The following is a 17,949-nucleotide window of genomic DNA, read 5'->3' on the forward strand; positions in this document are numbered from 1 at the left end:
GTCTTGCATTTTTCGCCCTATGCTTTCATTTGTGTAACTGGAAATAGGGAGGGTGTTAGTGAAAACTGTCCCTTTGTGCCCAGAGCCTGCTCTGCAGTACACAACAGCAGAGCACTTTCTGTCAGGAAAGAGGACGGTGACTGTAATGGCCTCGTGGGCTCGCTTCTTCCAGAACCTTGGCCTCACAGCTGTCCCTCTGGCAGTTTTGTGGAGATGGAGACGCGCTCTCAGCAATGGCCTGCAGGCCCAATTGCACTAACTCACTTTATGATCCTGAGCAAGTCCCTGAACCTCAGTTTCCTCCAATACATGGTGGAGGTTGTGTTCCCCTGTCCTACCTCCCAGAGAGATTATGAAGCCAGAAGAAGGTAAAGTGTGTATAGGATTTTGGAAAGAGTTTCAAATTCTATCAAAATATTTGGGTAGATGCTTTTGTGTATTGTTAGGCCTGTTTACAGTAATTTAAATCTGTAAAAGGGTGTTCTGCCATTGCATTTGTGTACTTTGTTTCCCTCTCATTATTTGCCATAAGCCCCATTGAGGCAGCTTTCGGAACATGCCGTTCTCCCTCACAGCTTCCTACATTTGATCATGCTGCCTGAGTTTCTTTGTCCTCCCTCCCCGCCCCATCTCCCTTTGTCCTTTGTCACTCTCCCACTCAACCTCAAAGACTCAATTTAAAGACAGTCTGCTCTGCTGCACCACCTCCTGTACCCTCACTACCATGAATGGGCAAGAGCTTAGCACTTGTCACCCTGTAATGGGATGAGCTGTTTCCGAGTTGGCCTGCCCCACGTGCCTACAGTTGAGCTTTTTTGAGGGTAGGACCATATCCCATTCATCTTTTTAAGCAAATACCTGGTTATATTGGTGGAACTATTGAGTGGCTGTCATATCCTCATTGCAATGAAATAAATTGAATTAGTAAGATGAGTGAGATTCCTAAATTATTGGCTATAAAACTTGTGAGGGAAAATTCACACTTAGCTTTATATGTAATATAGATATGTATATTATGTGTACAGAGTAGCGGAAACACTTATATAGTACTCCCTAGTTACTGAAAGTGTCAAGCTGAGGGTATGTGACCATATTAACAGAGACCATAAGATGTGGCATTCACTCAAATAGCAGGATTTTAATAGGCACTGTAGAATAAAAAGGTTCTGGATAAAGTAAGTACATTTGGAAAGTGCTGGGCTAAATCTCCCTTTATGAAATCTATCATTTAATTAAAATTCCCTCTCACAGTTTAATGATCCAAGTGTCCTACATGCTCTTTTATCTTCTTTTAGATTCATTTTCCCCCTCCTTATTTGTTTGACGTTCTGCTTTTGTGGTGATGTGCTACAAGAAAAGTTCAGCACCTAGTACAGTCCACATTGAGTTGGTTTGATGATCCACCTGGAATAGGTATGTAAAACTTACAATATACACTTATGATACATCCTTATGTGTCATACCTGTGGATGTATAACCATTTTTATTGTTGTTGTTGTTTTTGTTTGCCAAGAATGGAATTTGTTCTGAGGAGTTAAATTCATGGGTCAGAGATGCCGTCTGTCCCTTCTATTGAGTAAGAAGTGTTTTTATTATGACATCAGAGATTCCCGCAAACCCTTTCATTTTCTGTATTTTGTGATAAATGCAAATTTAAGGATACATTCATTCCAGGGCATGGGGCAAATTTAATTGTTATATGATTTTGAAAATAAGATTTTTCCACAACTCAATGGAAATCAGATATATGAAATATGACTGACACTCTGGTATGTTTATAATAATTGTAGTATCTGTAGTTTAAAATTCTAACAGAAAGAAATCAGTTTTTAAAATTTTTCATAGATTAGTGCAGGCTTAGACAAAACTGAGTACTAAATTATGGGCTAAATGACTACACAAGTGCAGTAATTATTGATCCCTTGATCTTCACGATTTTGACAATTACTCCCTTGGTGTATCATGACATAAACATGACATAAAAACAGAAAATATAGTTTGACAGTTTTATAGTTCCAGGACCATAAATGAATCCTCTTGAAGGGAATGGTCTGAAATTATACTCTCATAATTATATAAGCCTTGTAGCTCGAGTTAGTACCATTCAGACTGTACTGAGACGAGCACTGTATATGTACATTTGTATGGTATCTATATATATATATATCACATTATATATATATATATATGGGTGAGTTCGCATGTATGTGTATATGATGTATAATGACTCAGTTATACTTTCTTACAAAGTTCATTGATTCCTTCTATTTAACTTCTAAAATATGATTTGGAATATTAAGAGGTTTGTTGAACTGTTGACACATTTTAAAAAGGGTCCCATCTATATAAATTGTATGTCCAAAAATTAAACTTGATCACAATTTTTCTTCCCCATTCCCCCATCCCCCTCCAAAAAAGTCTGCTGAAAACCACATTTGTGAAGTAGCAAAGACTTGAAACTTACTCAGATATGAGTTGAAAACCTAGCTCAGCTACTTATTTACCCATGACTTTTGGCTAGAAAGAGTGTTATTTAATTCCAACAGAAATGAAGGAAGGAAGGGAGGGTGGAGGGAAAGGGAGAGAGAGACAGAGAAACAGAGGCGAGGATATGAATCAATCCACAATTGCAGCATCCCAAATGCCCCAGGCCACCTTTATTCTTAACATGAGCTATTAGGTACTTAATGGATGTGTTTCCAAGGAGCTCCAAAGATTTTCACTCCTACTTGCTGCCAGAGTCCTAAATCCTTAACCTCTCTGATTTAAGGCAAAGGTACAACCGATTATCTATATGTTGGATCTGTCTTAGTTTGTTTTGTCGATTTTGTTTGTTTGTTTGTTTGTTTTACTTACCCAGAATTGAAATGTATGGTGTTAAATATTTATTTATTGCCAAATCAAAAGATCAAGAGAGTTTGCATAAAAAGCCTGGGTTCCCAGTCTTCTCTTTCTCTGCAAATGGCACTGCGAATAAATAGTTGCTCAAGCCAGAAATCTAGTTGTCATATAAGATCTTTCCCTCTTCTTCACCTCTCAACCTCTAACCCATTAAGTCCTCCAGAGCATTATCTCTGACCCAGGGTTCTCAACTCTTGCTGTGAAAAGATGTTGATGTTCAGGCTTCATCTTGGAATATTAAATCAACACCTCTGAGGATGGAGCGCAGGCATCAGAATTTTTTAAAAGCTCCTTAGATCATTCTCATGTGCAGCCTGGGTTTAGAACCACTGCTCTCATGTCTTTGTTTCTCCCTGTCTCAGCTGTCATCACCTTAGTCTAAGTCACATTCATCACTTTCTCCTCTCGCCAGCCTTTTACAATAGTTCATCAGTTATCTCATTTCTATTCTTGACCCCATTCAATCCGTTCCCCACCCAGGGTAATTGTTTATAAATGAAAAAATACCAGGTCAGTTTCCTGCTTAAACCTCTTCAATAATAATAGCAGTAATAATAATAACCTATAATGATCACTTATATATGGATTAAATAAAGAATCTGAGCTCAGACTTTGTTGAAGGATCAAGGCAATGAGACATTAAGTTTCAGGAACAAAAAGGGGGAAAGAGCATGAAAGGAATATCTGAAGATACCAAGGCAATTTTATTCTACTCCCACGTCTGGCCTGTTGCCTAATCTGATGGTCCTTCTGCTTGGTTTGCCTCCTCCAGGCAGTGACCCATAGGTTAAAATTATTGCTGACCTCTCACACGTTGCCAGCCCCTCATTGTACTGATCTCAGGTGACCAAAGGGATTCTATAATTTGACAGTGACACCATTATGAGATTAATTTTGCAGCATGGCTACTGACGTTTATTAAATGTCACACCTTCACCATTTTCTCAAGATTCAGCAAGCAAATAAATTGATATTGGTAGATTTTAGGCATAATAGCAGAGTTAGAAGTGGAGGAGGGAGATTTTATACGTGGTATTTCCCCTTGCTGCTCAAACCATATAGAGGACCTTCCTTTTCACCAATAAATAATGTAAATCCAGTTGCAGTGAAGACATTTTTCTCTGAATGACTGCATGCATCTATTGTTTTAGACACTGAAATCTCTCCATTAGACTTTTATACACCATGTAATTGTAGATGTTGCCCTTCCCATTGAAAGGGAAGAAGATGGGTGGCATCAGAAAGGTTTCATTAGAAAAGACATTCTTAGTGGTATAGTGATATTATTTTAATCAGGCTTTGAAAGGAAATCAATAAATGCATACAGCAGTGAAGCCGACAGGAAACTTGAATCCGTGTCAGTACCCTCTGTACATGGTACAATCAGCCTTTATTTTACACTGTTGACAGTTTTTGTTTTCAATATAAAACTGTCAATGTTTCACCATTTAGACTATGAAAAGTTCAAGGCCCTATGTTTAAGAACACAACAAAAATGTGCACATGACATTCAGGTAATTGAGATTAATGAAGGTATTATAAACTCAGTTACTTAGGCATCAAATTAATGCTGGAAACAGAGTTGATTTCTTTACCCTAAACTATTTTCATCAGTGAAGGTAAAAGGTGTTTGGGGACCTAATTTGCCCAAACAATATGTTTGTGCAGAGCTATCCTAAATTTAAGAAAACAGCTGATGTTTTAAGTTTACAGCTAAGTATTTATTTGGGAAAAAAAGGAAACAAAATACACAGAGAGACATATAAGCATAAGCACACCGCAGCATCCTTAGATTAGAAAATAGTACTTATTAATGGATGCCTTTTGTTATTTCCTTTGGAGGTCATGGCATCCTGGCCTTGTGTTCAGTTCTTTTCCATGATGAGTAGAGCTGTAATAAGGTTACAAATTCTTCATATGCCATTTTAGGAATTTCTCTGAGAGCATTCAGGCAGTGATACCCCTTACATTTTAGGGTATACATTAGTTTGAACAAAACTTTTCAAATAACATAAAGCCATTTTTCTCAATTCCCTGTATCTCTGAATGTCTGGATTTAGGACAGAGGGAAATTAAAATCTCTAGAAAATCCATCATATTGCCCCCATATGAAATAGCTACTGAGAGAGAAATTAATAGTATCTGAAATGAATCTTGGTTTAAGTGTACTTCACCTTGCATTTTCTGCTACTTTTTTCATTTGCCTTTAACGAGAGAGAGTCCCTTAAACTGACATAGAAATTTGTTGTTCATTTAAAAAAATCTAATGTAAAAAATAAATGTGTTTTGTAATTATTATAGGGCAGACACAATATAGGAACTTGATAATATCAAGTTTATTGTGAAGATTTGTATTATTTTATATTAATAGATCAGATAGCTCTAAGATATACATGCTTGTGCTTGCTATAGATATCTACTATTACATCAAGCCTTTTTTATCCCTATCATTTCTCAAGCCCCTTGTGTTTACTCTTGAGTGTGACTATTTTGGAGCAAAGGTAATATTCTTTTGGCATCTACCCTGCTTGGACCATATTAGACTTCAGTAAATATTTGTGGAATAAGTGAATGTATAATTAAAATGCATTTTTATTTTATTTTAAGCACAAGCAAATGAAATTACACCAAAGCTAGGAAGCTTACTTAGCCAATGAACTTTATACATAAAGTAATGTGCAATAAAAATTGTAATTCATCAGACTATACCTGGTATGCTCTGCTGAAGCAGAGATTAGCATCTTTTAAAAAAGGATTTGAACTAAGTCAGAGGACCAACAAGGCTAACATTTTGGTTGGCAGCTCATCCTGATTTTATTAAGAATGGCTGTGTTCTCTTCCCTTTTCCTTCACCATTATTTCCATCTTTAATTAAAAACTTTTTTTTTTCCACCATGTTTAGGACACTTTGTAGTTTTAAAGACTTCTGATTGAGGAATCTTATTTTTAACTTTTCTGGAGTTGTGAAGGCAAACATTAAGAGGTAAAATACTACAGCTTCATGGAAAACATCAGCCTATTATAAAAACAGCTGCACTTGTGAATAACTGAATAGCTTCCAGTGTTGCCCAATCAGCTGCTGTGCTGCCCAAACAGACTCTCCAGATAGCACTCATTCCCATGCCCTTGTTTACAGATCTATTAAATCTCTGACCTATTTTCTCAAACCCAATTAAGATGATAAGATTTACATTGCTTTACTTTTGCACTTTAGAAAGAAAAAGTAGATGGTTCAATGGATGTGATGGTCTTATCAACATAGTATCAGACTTTCATATGTAAAATTATTTTTCTCAACAGTGTGTAATCATTTCACATAGAAATTAAATTTCATTTCTTGGTATAAGAAGATAATATGCCTAGAGAATAAGTAATTCATGTATTTAGAATTCTTCAATCACATTCCCGTAATGGGGGTGGGGGGACAGATTTCAAAAACAAACTATTTTTTTATCATAATATTAATAATATGACTAATGATAAATTTGAGTATAAGAATCTGAAATCAAGAACTTTCCCCAAATTTACTTGGCCATTCTATTTTTCAAACATATTTTTCTTTAAGTGTTTTGAATATTTTACTTTAAATATTTTACTTTAAATATTTAAAGTAGTATTTTTATTTATGTGTCTCTCCCCTGCCTAATTGCACAAAAGATTTCAGGTGGGTTACAACAAAAATAGAATGCAATAATTGTAAATGAAATAGAATATTTGGACAGGAGAAAAATCAGTAAAACTGGAAAGTCAAGAGAGATAAATAAATATCAGTAGAATTAGGCAGCCAGAGACCAATGGTTGCTACTGTTAATCTTCAGACTTGACTCTAAGCTTCTTAATAGCTAAAACAAAATTAGGTTACATAATATTGCCATCTTAAAAAGAAAAAAATCTTCAAGAAAAACAATACTTCACCTACCATTAACATTTCATTCTGTAATGAAGAGAAATTGTACACCTGGTATGAAAGGAGTAATAAAGAATACTGAGGATATTATACGGCCATTGGACTCATTTTCAAGATTCACCCTAATGGAAAAGAGATATGGCCTGTCCTGAAACATGAGTATTTATCATCAGTTCTTTTTTATCTGTATGTGTAGTCATGTTTTATCAGTTAATGTTTCAAAGAAATCCATTAAAGTCAGAATTTAATATATTGAATTCCACTGTCATTTTAACCTCAATGGACTCAGAAGTCTTGCTTTTATTTTCTCTTCTGTACCACTCTCAGCATTAAATTTTGAATAGTGTTTTATGGAATTGACTTGAACTTTCAAAATTGATGTACAGGTTCTCATGAAAGTGGGTAGTTTTACCATTTCAAATCTTGTAGTTTATTTCATTTGATGTAAGAATGTCAGTTTGTCTGACACCGCTTTTACTTATTACATTGAATACCAGTAGATATATCTGTTTTTAATTTTTTACTCTTTAAGCTGTTGAAAAAAATGGGCATATCTTTATTTCTTCTTTTATTGACAGAGACAGTTGAACAAGCAAACTGCTATTTATTTTCCTAAATTGCAACTTGGAGTAATGGCACTAACATTATATCACTATTCTGGTTTTGAAGTCTGCCTTAATTTTAAATCTGTCAATTGCATTCCAATGTAAAAATGCTGTGGTTGATTCTCATAAAAGAATAACACATGATTTTTTCATCTTAAAAAGGAAAAAAACAGAATCACATAATTTTACAAGCAACATGCTATAAGATAAAGGATTTAGAAAGCCCTATGCCTGAATTCTGATTTTAAAATATTTAAAATACCATTTTCAATGTAAAAACTTAAATAGAGGTGGATCTGTAAGAAAAGGAAACAGCCCTCTCCTCTTGGGAAATGACTTGTATAGCTATATTAATGTATACCTTATTTCCAGATATGTATTCTGATCTACACAAACTATTTAAACAATGGTGGCAAATAAGACCAAGTATGAGTGCCAGAGATCTTAAATTTATCTTCTTCCATTAGTCAACTGTGACTTTGAACATATTCCTTAACTTCTGGTTGCAATAATTTTATTTCCTGTTTAAAATACAGAAAAAGGCATTTGAGAGCCAGTCTCAAAGTTGTAAACAAAATGTCATCACAGTGATGCTGAAAGCTGTCCTTCTGGGACATTTTTCCAAGTAGTAAAGTCCATTTTAAAGCAAACAGATTACTTGTGCACAGCAAAGCAATTAACGAAATTGAGTCTCCCCTTTAATCAATTCAACTAGCTCACATTTACAGGGCACAGTTGTGCGCTATGCACAAATCCCTATATGTGGACTGTTCCTTCATACTACCTAATTTAATTTTCAAAGCAGCCCTGTGAGGTAGGTAATATCATTCTCACTTTATATTTAACAGAAAAAAAAAGTCATGAGTAATTTCCCATCTACTTTCCAAGAAGGTTAAAAAGTGTGATAAATGTTCCTTTGGGAATGTAAAGCCATTGTCCTCTAAATCAGTCATTCTCAGCCAGCAGTGACTTTGTCCTCTAGGGGATAGTTGATGATGAGTGGGGACAGGTTCGGTTGCTGCTGAGTAGAGAGATGCTACTGGGAAAGAGTGAGTAGAGGCCACGGGTGCTGCAAACATCCCACAATGGCAAGACAGCCCCCACGACACGATGCCAGTAATACTCAGGAGAAACCCTGCTCAAAATACTTGCATTAAGGGAAATATTGAGTAATGGATGAAAGGATACACGTGAATAAAAAAGGAAGGTATATGGAGAGAGGGTGACAATATTCTGAACAGGGACCCTGGTGAGAGTGAGACTGGAGATGGTGGGGGAGGGGACAAAAGAGGTGGCCCTTGCCAATGGAGCCGAGAAGAGCCACCTGTGAAGAGATGTATAAAAATAATTGTTTTTGTTTTTGAATACAAGAATGCCAAGATAAACAAGACATGGTGTCCATCCTTAACACTCTCATATCCTTTTGAGGGAGACAAATGTAGAAATAGTCTCTCTCCATTTTTAACTCTTCTCATTTGGATGATACTATTTCCAAAAACTGGACTATTCCTACCTTCGTTCATATCTTTGGTCGTGCCCTTCTCTTGTCCCACCGCACTCGCCGTTTCACTGGCATCGTTCTTTTTTCCTCTGCCTATCTTCTCTGCTTTCACAGGGCAGTTAGGATCTAACAGCTGTCATGATCCATTACACATTGAGTGGCTCTTACTCAACAACACTTCGGTTGTAGCAATCGTTAAACCCCAGCCAGGACCTTGGTGGTTATATAATTTGAGAAAAGATAATTAACTTCTCTGAGCTTTGGCTTCCTCATTTATTACAATGAAAATAATATTTTCTTCTCAGGATGGTTATAAGGAATAAATGGATATTTACCACAAAGCAAATTCTTCTTAAATATCTTATCACCTCCATTCCCTTTAGGTGGTATTTCATTGATTTTCTCAGAAGAAAGGACTGTAACCAGCAGTTCTCTGTATTTTGTCATGCATGCTCATGTGTAGGCAGAAATGATAATAAAATAAATTTAAAAATGTAAAAAAGATAATAAAACTCTCCTGCTCTTCCCACAATCTGGGTCTTGGTATCTCTATAACTTTTGTTCTATCTTTGATTCACGCTGCAGTGCCCTGCTTCTGCTACTGCCTCATCATCTCAATTGAATGATTGTAATATCCTCTTCAATAATTTCCTTAATTATCTCTCTGGCCCCAGTTTTACCTCACATTAATCCTTCCTCAACATTGATTCCACCCAGAATGATCTTTATTTTTAAAAATGGACTGGATAATGTTACTCCCCTACCTTAAAATCTCTGTTGACCCAGTTGTATCTTTAGGCCTCATAAGATGGTAGACTTTCTATGCAAGCTTACCTTTACCAGCTCCCTTCCATGATTCCTCTGAACGCTCTTCCACTCTAATGTCTCGCTATTTCCTGAGAATTATCCAAACACTGCGCTTGCACTTGCTGCTCCTTCTGCCTGTAGTACCCTGAATTTTCTCTGCTGGCAAATTCCTATTTATTTTCAAGATCCAGATTAAATGTCACCTCTTCTGTGATGCCATTCAGCAGAGTTAAGTACTCCATGTTTCTTCCCCAAATCTCTTCCTTCGTATCTACAAGAGTACTTACCATTCTATGTTGTAACTTACTGATTTCCTTGACTGTTTCCCCTTCAGACTTTATCTGCCTTGAGGACTGGGACCTCCACCATATTCATCATAATATTCCTAATGGGCAGTAGAAAATGGTCACTAAACAATTCATTGTTGAGCAAATGCTAAGTGATCCATTACTGTCTCCTGATGTATCGTTCTCTTACAGCTAGGGAAATGATGCAATATATCAATTTGCCCAACATTCTGGGGCATCCAGAGGATTAGCAGTGAGTTTCACTAAAGTGGGTTCTCTTTTATTTGGAAAAAGTTCAAATAGAGGAAACTGTAATGTACCCTCCTCCTGGAACTTTAACACTTTTTATAAGAGGAGGTATTCTACAATTTTCTTCAGATTTTGTTAATGGAAGTGCTTAAGGAAAAATCTTGGATACTGTAATAGTCTCTCAAAACAAAAACAAAAACACAGCTATCACAAATGTCACCTGTCACCCATTTGTTCACTAGATTCAATATTGATTGGCCAATATGTGCCAGATTATGTGGAACATTATTATTTTACTAATACTGTATTCATAATATGAACCAGGATTTTACTTTAAAATTAGTAGATGTATCCTCTAATGCTAATATATAATTTATTGATTCATATTTACTGATAAGTATGCACAAGGTTTATTTTTATTTATATTATATTTAAATGTATTTGTTAATAAACTCCTTTAATGGAAACTGATGCTACCTGTGTAACTCTGGTGCTGGGATCAGACATTATTTATCACTATGATTTATGAGTGAAAACATTCCAGGACAGCATTATGTAGTACTGGCACAGCAGCATCTTTCTGAGTAAATTGCATCATGTTGATATTTAGAAATATTGGGGAAGAAAGATCAGTTCATTGCATAGTAATAAGTAAGTTTCAATAGTAAATTTCAAACTCTTCAACATTAAACTAATTTAGCACATCTGTGGTCTTCATATCACAAAATTCCAAAATGCCACTTTTCATAGATAAGAATGTGACATATTGTAACTTGTGCAATTGAAAGATACATGTATTGGAGTTTGCAACTATACTCTTACCACCATCACATACTACTGTTATTAGTACATCATGCCATACTAGTCGTTTGATATTAATACACAAAACTGTCTGCTCTTAAGGTAATTGACAATCTGAAAAAATAATTGAAAGTTTTAATACTTTTTATTTTTTTCTTTCATATATATTTTCATTGATCTATTTCCAGAAGAGATTAAAAAAAATAATAATTCTTTTGGTTTTCCCAAAGTATTTTACCATACTGCTTTTCAACAAAGACTTAATGACTTTCTTGAACTTAATTCAAATTATGTCATCAGTACATGTTTAATACTTTAGGCACTGGTATTTTTTAGTGTTAAGATTATTCAAACCCACTTACATCATATCATATTTGTTTTTACACGTGGCTGTCTTCCTCTAAGACCAATATCTTATGGTCATGTATTCATGATTTAAAATTACTAGCTTATAGTAGTATAGCATAGTGATTATGGGCATACTTAGCAGCCCTGAGTTCAAGTCCTGAATTAAAACCTACTTAGCTCTGTATCCATGTGTCTTATCTGGCCCGCTGCATTCCTGTGCAGCAATAAGGATAATAAGGTCCATCCTACGGACCACTGAAAGGAGTGAATGAGGTGAGGTGTATAGAAAGAGCTTGGCACTGTGCCCGGAGCATGGTAAGAGTTCAGAGAGTCGTGATGTTAATTTGACTTCCCAGAAGTCATTACTAGTTCAATGCAAGTCAAAGGAAGGGAGGAAAAGAAGGCAGAAGGGAGGAATGGAAGGAGAGAGAAAGAAAATGGTGCCCACAGAGATTGTAAGGTGTCTGGCTCCAGGTCACACAGCTTTGGGGTCTCAGGGTGAAGGCTACTCACCCACCCTGGCCACTGCCACCAGCCTGTGAGCTGTGGGGGGGCCTGACTGGTCTTTACATCCTCTACATTCTGAAACATAGGAAGAACTTCAGAAAATAAAATTTACCAGTTTAACAATTTTAAGAATTCCTGTTGAGAATGAATAATTTTAAGAATTCCTGTTGTTGAACCACCCAAGGGCAGTCTGTTGACTTCTTGCTGAGATTCTGTTGTTCCCACACTTCAAGGGTAAGAATCCTCAATTACTTGTTTTTACATTCCGGTACTTAAGATAATGCCTAGTCAGTAAGAAGGAACGGTGTCATGAAACATATGACAACATGGATGAACCTTGAAGACATAATGCTGAGCAAAATAAGTCAGGCACAAAAAGAAATATTATATGCTACCACTAATGTGAACTTTGAAAAATGTAAAACAAATGGTTTGTAATGTAGAATGTAGAGGAACTAGCAATAGAGAGCAGTTAAGGAAGGGGGAAAGATAATCCAATAAGAACAGATAAGCTATCTTGGGTAAATTTAACGTTCTGGGAATGTCCAGGAATGATTATGGTCTGTTAATTTCTGATGGGTATAGTAGGAACAAGTTCACAGAAATGTTGCTATATTAGGCTACTTTCTTGGGGTAGAGTAGGAACATGTTGGAAGTAAAGTAGTTATCTTAGGTTAGTTGTCTTTTTCTTACTCCCTTGTTATGGTCTGTTTGAAATGTTATTTTATTGTATGTTTTTTTAAATTTTTTTTATTTTTTATACAGTTGATTTGGAAAAAAAAGAGTTAATTTAAAAAAAACAAAAAACAAACAAAAAAGATAATGCCTAGTGTAACGCTCAATAATGTTTGTTTGAAAGCTCAATAAATAAACAGATGAATGTGAATAATTGAGAATTGCTTTAATAATTTTTTTTTAAATATCATCTAACTTTTTAGCTACTAAAGTTTTCAAAATAATGTATGCTTTTGGATCTGTTTTTATTCTGAAGTTTGTATTCTTCTGTTCAACATTCAGTCTAAAATTCTACAATGACTGTAATTTTTTCCTTAGTTTTTCCTTTTATTTTTCTTGTTTATAAACCTCTGGTCTTATCTTCTCAATATTCTTAATATTTTTAATCTTTTTCTTAAGATATCTTTGTGGCAATAATATAAAACTTGCCCGATGTACACTAAATTAATAGCCAGCCCAGAGAAATTTAGAGTTTTTGTTTGGTTTTATACATATGATGTAACTCAAATTCAGGTAACAAAGTATTGGGTTGTCAGTGGTGCTTTTCAGGAATCTGTATTAATTGGTGAAAAAGAAAAAAAAGAAAAAAAAAAGAATGGTACTCAAAGAGCCTAACAACTTTGGATAGGGATGCTTCTAAAGTACTTCAAATCATTTTTTATTCTTAGGCTAATTAAACTTGTACTGCAATCTTATTTATTCTCTTGTTGTTGTTTTTTTTTTTTATTTTAAGATGAAGGAATATATCATTTTAGTCCCCAGTACTATTAGACATTTTAATCAACAAAGTCACAAATAAGGGCTGCGATTCAATGATTCAAAGACAAAAAGTTAAAGATAATATTTAATAGATTTTTTTTATGTATTACTGCTATGTTCATTTAAAAATTATATAAAACCCTCCAATTCTTTCCATGGAAGTCTTATATAACAATTACAGTGAAAAGCTGAGCTGTTTAAATTTTACCAATTTGTTTTGTTGAAAAAAATAGAGATGAGATGTTTCTCAGTTTTTTTTGTTTTTTAAAGGTGAGGATTCTATATTAAAATGTCAAATTTAAGATGCAGGAAGAATGCTGAGTAATAAAATATTAATGGAACCAATTGCTGCCTTGGCTTTGAGCACATCTCTTGTGTACAGAAAAATTTACATTTGGGCTTAGTCTATGTAAACCTTTGCATAAAAAGGTGAAAAGAACACATATAAAGATGTAAATTTTTCGGATTAGAGTGTTTTTTAGAGTCAAAAGAATTGTAAAATAGTCAGGCTTGTGAATTAGATTTTTGATAATGGTTCACATTTAAAAACATAAAATTGTAAAACTAATTTGTGAGAGTTTTTTCTCTGTACTCCATCACCTTGCAGTGTGTCTTCAAAGTGAATATGCTTCCTCTTTCTGAGATCCTAAAACAGGGATATTTTTTAACTACATACACCATGCCAGTCTCCCTTTTAAGCACTGAGGCTATGATGCAAATAAAACAGTTAATTCTGTGTCTTTACGGAGGTTATAATCTCATTGAGGGACAGAAAGGACAGAAATATGCACTTAAATATACAGTGTCCAGGGAGGTAAATCTTGGAGAACAGAGAATCATGGTGGGGAGTGTGGTAGAAAGTGTTTTTTTATATATGTGTTCAAGAAAGTCCTTTCTTGTAAGGTCACACTGGAGGAGAAACCAGAAGAAACCCTGGTAGAGGAACCAGCAGAGCAGGCTTGGGGTGTTGGAGGAGTGCCAGGGAGAAGCCAGTGTGCCTGGAGCAGAGACCAGAAGGTTATGAGAAATGGAACCAGATGGGAGATTTTCAGGGAGACCACAGATTATACAAGCCCAAGTAGACCATTCTAAGGACCTTGAATTCTTACACCAAGTGACCTGGGAAGCCATTGAAGGACTTTAAGCAAATGAGTGACCTAATCTGAGGATATTTTAGAAGGGGCATTCTGGCTGTTCTGTGAAGAATAGATGGGGGATAGGGTTGCAATTGATTAATAATGTATGGCAGTGTGAGAAGTAGGAGTGAAAATGTATCTTTCTTGCATAGTTTTAGCTTCAGAGTCCCTCAGTTGCAGAAACCCCAGTGAGTGCTGTGAGTTGTAAGGTGTCTTAAGGCTTTTTTTTTTTGGTTGGAGGTAAAACATATTGCAATGAGAACTGGGAACTGCTGGAGATCTCAGAAAACAGGGTATTATTGTAATTTATTTTCTCACTCCAAATACATATATACCTTCATATCTTATTTTTATTCATAATTTTGTCTTCCCTCTCCTCCCCCCATCCCCAGCCCCAAATTATGTAAGTGTCAAGACTCATAAATTTGCATTTGTCACTATCTGGTGTATGCTATTACATGAACAATTTCTGTTTAGCAAAATTCAATGTCTCTGGCAAAATCCTGGTCTCAGAAATGCTTTAATAGACACCCTTTAAAAGAGTGACTGTTTTTGTTGATTTGTAGGTACAAAGATGTTCTGTTTTTTCACTTATCCTCTTTTTTCCCCACTTATCCTCATTTTCTGATGATAGGGAAAGTCCCTAAATTGGAAATTTCAACTTCAGGGTCACCATGAAGCTGAGAGAATCCATGAAACCCCCAAGAAATCATTTATAAAAGCTGTGTGTGTGTCTGTGTATATGAGTATGAACATTTTTCTTTACCAGCTCATGGCTCCACCGATAAAGTGGTCTCAGTGTGTTCTATTTCTGAAAAATGTTTGGAATCATTGCTCTAAAGGCTTACCATTTCACTTTTTCATATTCACTTTTCTTTTAACATTAGGCAAGTATCAAAAATGACAACAATATAAAAAAACAAGAAAACTAGGTGACAAATTCATTTCCCCTTTTGAATCATAATACATATTGGGATTCAAATTTTTTTTTAAATGTAATGGCCTAATTCTTCTATGTTTCTGACTCAGTCGTTCCTCGGGCTTAAAGAAAAAAAAATGTCCAGAAGTTCTTAAGTCCTGTTTTTGAAGAATCCAACCAATTGTTACATATACTTATTAAAATATGAACATGTTTACTCTAAGGCACAATGGGGTGTTTTTCTCACAACCCAGAGACGTTCATTGTCTTTCCTAGCATCTTTCCCTCCATCAATCTAGTTCTTTACAGGTACTAGTGGGATTGAATTTGGAGCCCACAGTTAATACTTCTTAGATGTTCTGATTCATTGGCCCTTTTCTTAGAAAAAAGCCCTAAAGGAACCAAATTTGCCTGTCAAAATATAGAAGCACATTGAAACATTCTCTTACTCCCCTCAAAAGCTTTTGGCTGCTTGCCCAATTAGTTCAGATTGCAAAAGTTCAAAAGCTATGTCTGTTCCTGACCTAAGCCAAAAGGAGCTGTTAGTGCATAGATGGTGGTGTTGGGTTAGGTAGAATATTGGGCCATCTGTTTAATAGGGTCCCAAATAAAAGGAAGTTATTTCTCTCTCACATAAATGTTTAAGGTAGAAGACAAGCCAGAGTGGTAGGTTGCTCTACATCATGAGATTATCCAGGAACCCAGTCTCTTTCCAATCTGTTTGCTCTGTCTTCCTCTAGGAGCTTGACTCAGCCATTGTTGGATGCTTCCAAGGCATCTGGGAAGGGAGAAAGAGCAAAGTTTCAGTGACTGAGAGACTCCAAAAGGAGCCGAGAGGTCACTCTGGTGGGCACTCTTACACACAGTATAGGTAACCCTTTTTAGGTTCTAATGAATTGGAATAGCTAGCAGTAAATACCTGAAACTATCAAACTGTAACCAGAACCCTTGAATCTTGAAGATGATTGTATAACAATATAGCTTATGAGGGGTGACAATGTGATTGGGAAAGCCGTATGGACCACACTCCCCTTTGTCCAGTGTATGGATGGGTGAGTAGAAAAATGGGGGGAAAAAAAGCTAAAGGAAGAATGGGGGTGAGGACAATTTGGGTGTTCTGTTTTGCTCTTGTTGTTTTTATTCTTGCTTTCACTTTTTCTGGTACAAGGAAAATGTTAAAAAAATTGATCAGGGTGATGAATGAACAACTATATGATGGTAATGTGATCAATAGATTATATGCTTTGGATGATTGTATGGTATGTGAATAAATCTTAATAAAAAAAATCCTTTAAGCTTAAAAAAGAAAAAAACATCATTTAAAACAGGTGCATGTGGTTGTATTTGTAGTATTCCTAAAAATTCAAAATATTTGTGTGACATGTAGTGTCTGAGATTTTAAAACATATTTATTCATCCGCTAGTAATAAAATATAAGCTTATATGTATACTGATCCAAGAAGACAGGAATCCGGAGGATTAATAAAAAGTTGTAAAATGTTTTAAGTTGAAGTGATTATATGTTTGGATCCCAGCTGAAGGTAGCAGAAGCAGAACCCTTTGGTTAGCTCATGGCCTCTAGGCGGGACCAAGGGAGCTAAGGAACCAGCATCACTGAGGAAAGTTTACTTGCTCTACAGAGAGGCTGGTTACCAGGCTTGGCTGGGAGCTGTAATGGGCTTAGATGGAAGAAGCATCTCTGGGGTTGGAGAAGCTAGGAGAAAGTCCCGTTCAGGTGACAGTCACAGAGCATGAACTAGACAGTGAGAGCGTTGAAGGTCAGACTAGAGATTTCTAGGAATCAGTTGGCTTTTATTTTAAACTTGTAAGAGCCCATCAATGTCCAAAGAGAGGATATTGGCAAGTACAGTTAAGAACTTTCAAAGATTTGGTTCTGTTACTAATTATTTTTAAATATTATGGTTATGATTTTGTTTGCTCTAAGAATTTTACTTAACATGTTGTTAGAACATTTTCCTGATTCTTACAAAAAAGAAAAAGAAAATATTTTAAAGTTCAAAGGCTACAGGCTTTTAATCATTTAGCCCAGAGACATGGATAATATAGTCCGTGCATTCAGTTTAATTTAAATAAAATGTCACTTGAGAGAGTACCTACTAAGCAATTATCTGGAGATAGATCAGAGTGACATTAAGCCGCGTCTCTCGTGCCTATCTGAGGATTCATCCATTTTATTTAAATATTGTTGCTAGGGAGAAAATAGTTGGTCATAATTTTAAATGAACTCTAAATGTTTTATCCTGTAGTAACCTTTTCTCTTCAGTCATGCTAATGTATCCTAATTTGGATATGTATATATGTAGTGGATGAAAGCCCTCTCCATTTTTTGATGTGAAATAGAACGTCCACCCTTAGACTCCAGGCTTAAACAAACCATCGGAGGATTTTCCCCCAAGACCAAATGTCTAGAAAGATCAATTGTGAAGTAATGAAATCAAAGAGTACTTATTTCAGTATTTTGACAAG

At 35.5% G+C, this 17,949-nt stretch overlaps 1 protein-coding gene across 5 annotated transcripts in view; it reads left to right on the forward strand.

Moving 5' to 3' along the window:
- Positions 1–17,949, forward strand: part of CHRM3 (cholinergic receptor muscarinic 3) — a 551,777-nt gene that overhangs the window by 305,830 nt on the left and 227,998 nt on the right. For 3 of the 5 annotated variants that reach the window (XM_037821920.1, XM_037821924.1, XM_037821914.1), the window contains exon 4: positions 1,296–1,413. The exons of 1 other annotated variant lie outside the window; for it this stretch is intronic. The gene's annotated coding sequence lies outside the window, so the exon portion shown is untranslated. Of the gene's footprint in view, positions 1–1,295; positions 1,455–17,949 lie in introns of those variants that run through there. One more of the 5 variants, XR_005214600.1, reaches the window with a different exon arrangement.

Source organism: Choloepus didactylus, chromosome 2, assembly GCF_015220235.1.
Source record: "Choloepus didactylus isolate mChoDid1 chromosome 2, mChoDid1.pri, whole genome shotgun sequence".
In the NCBI taxonomy this organism is placed as follows: Eukaryota; Metazoa; Chordata; class Mammalia; order Pilosa; family Megalonychidae; genus Choloepus; species Choloepus didactylus.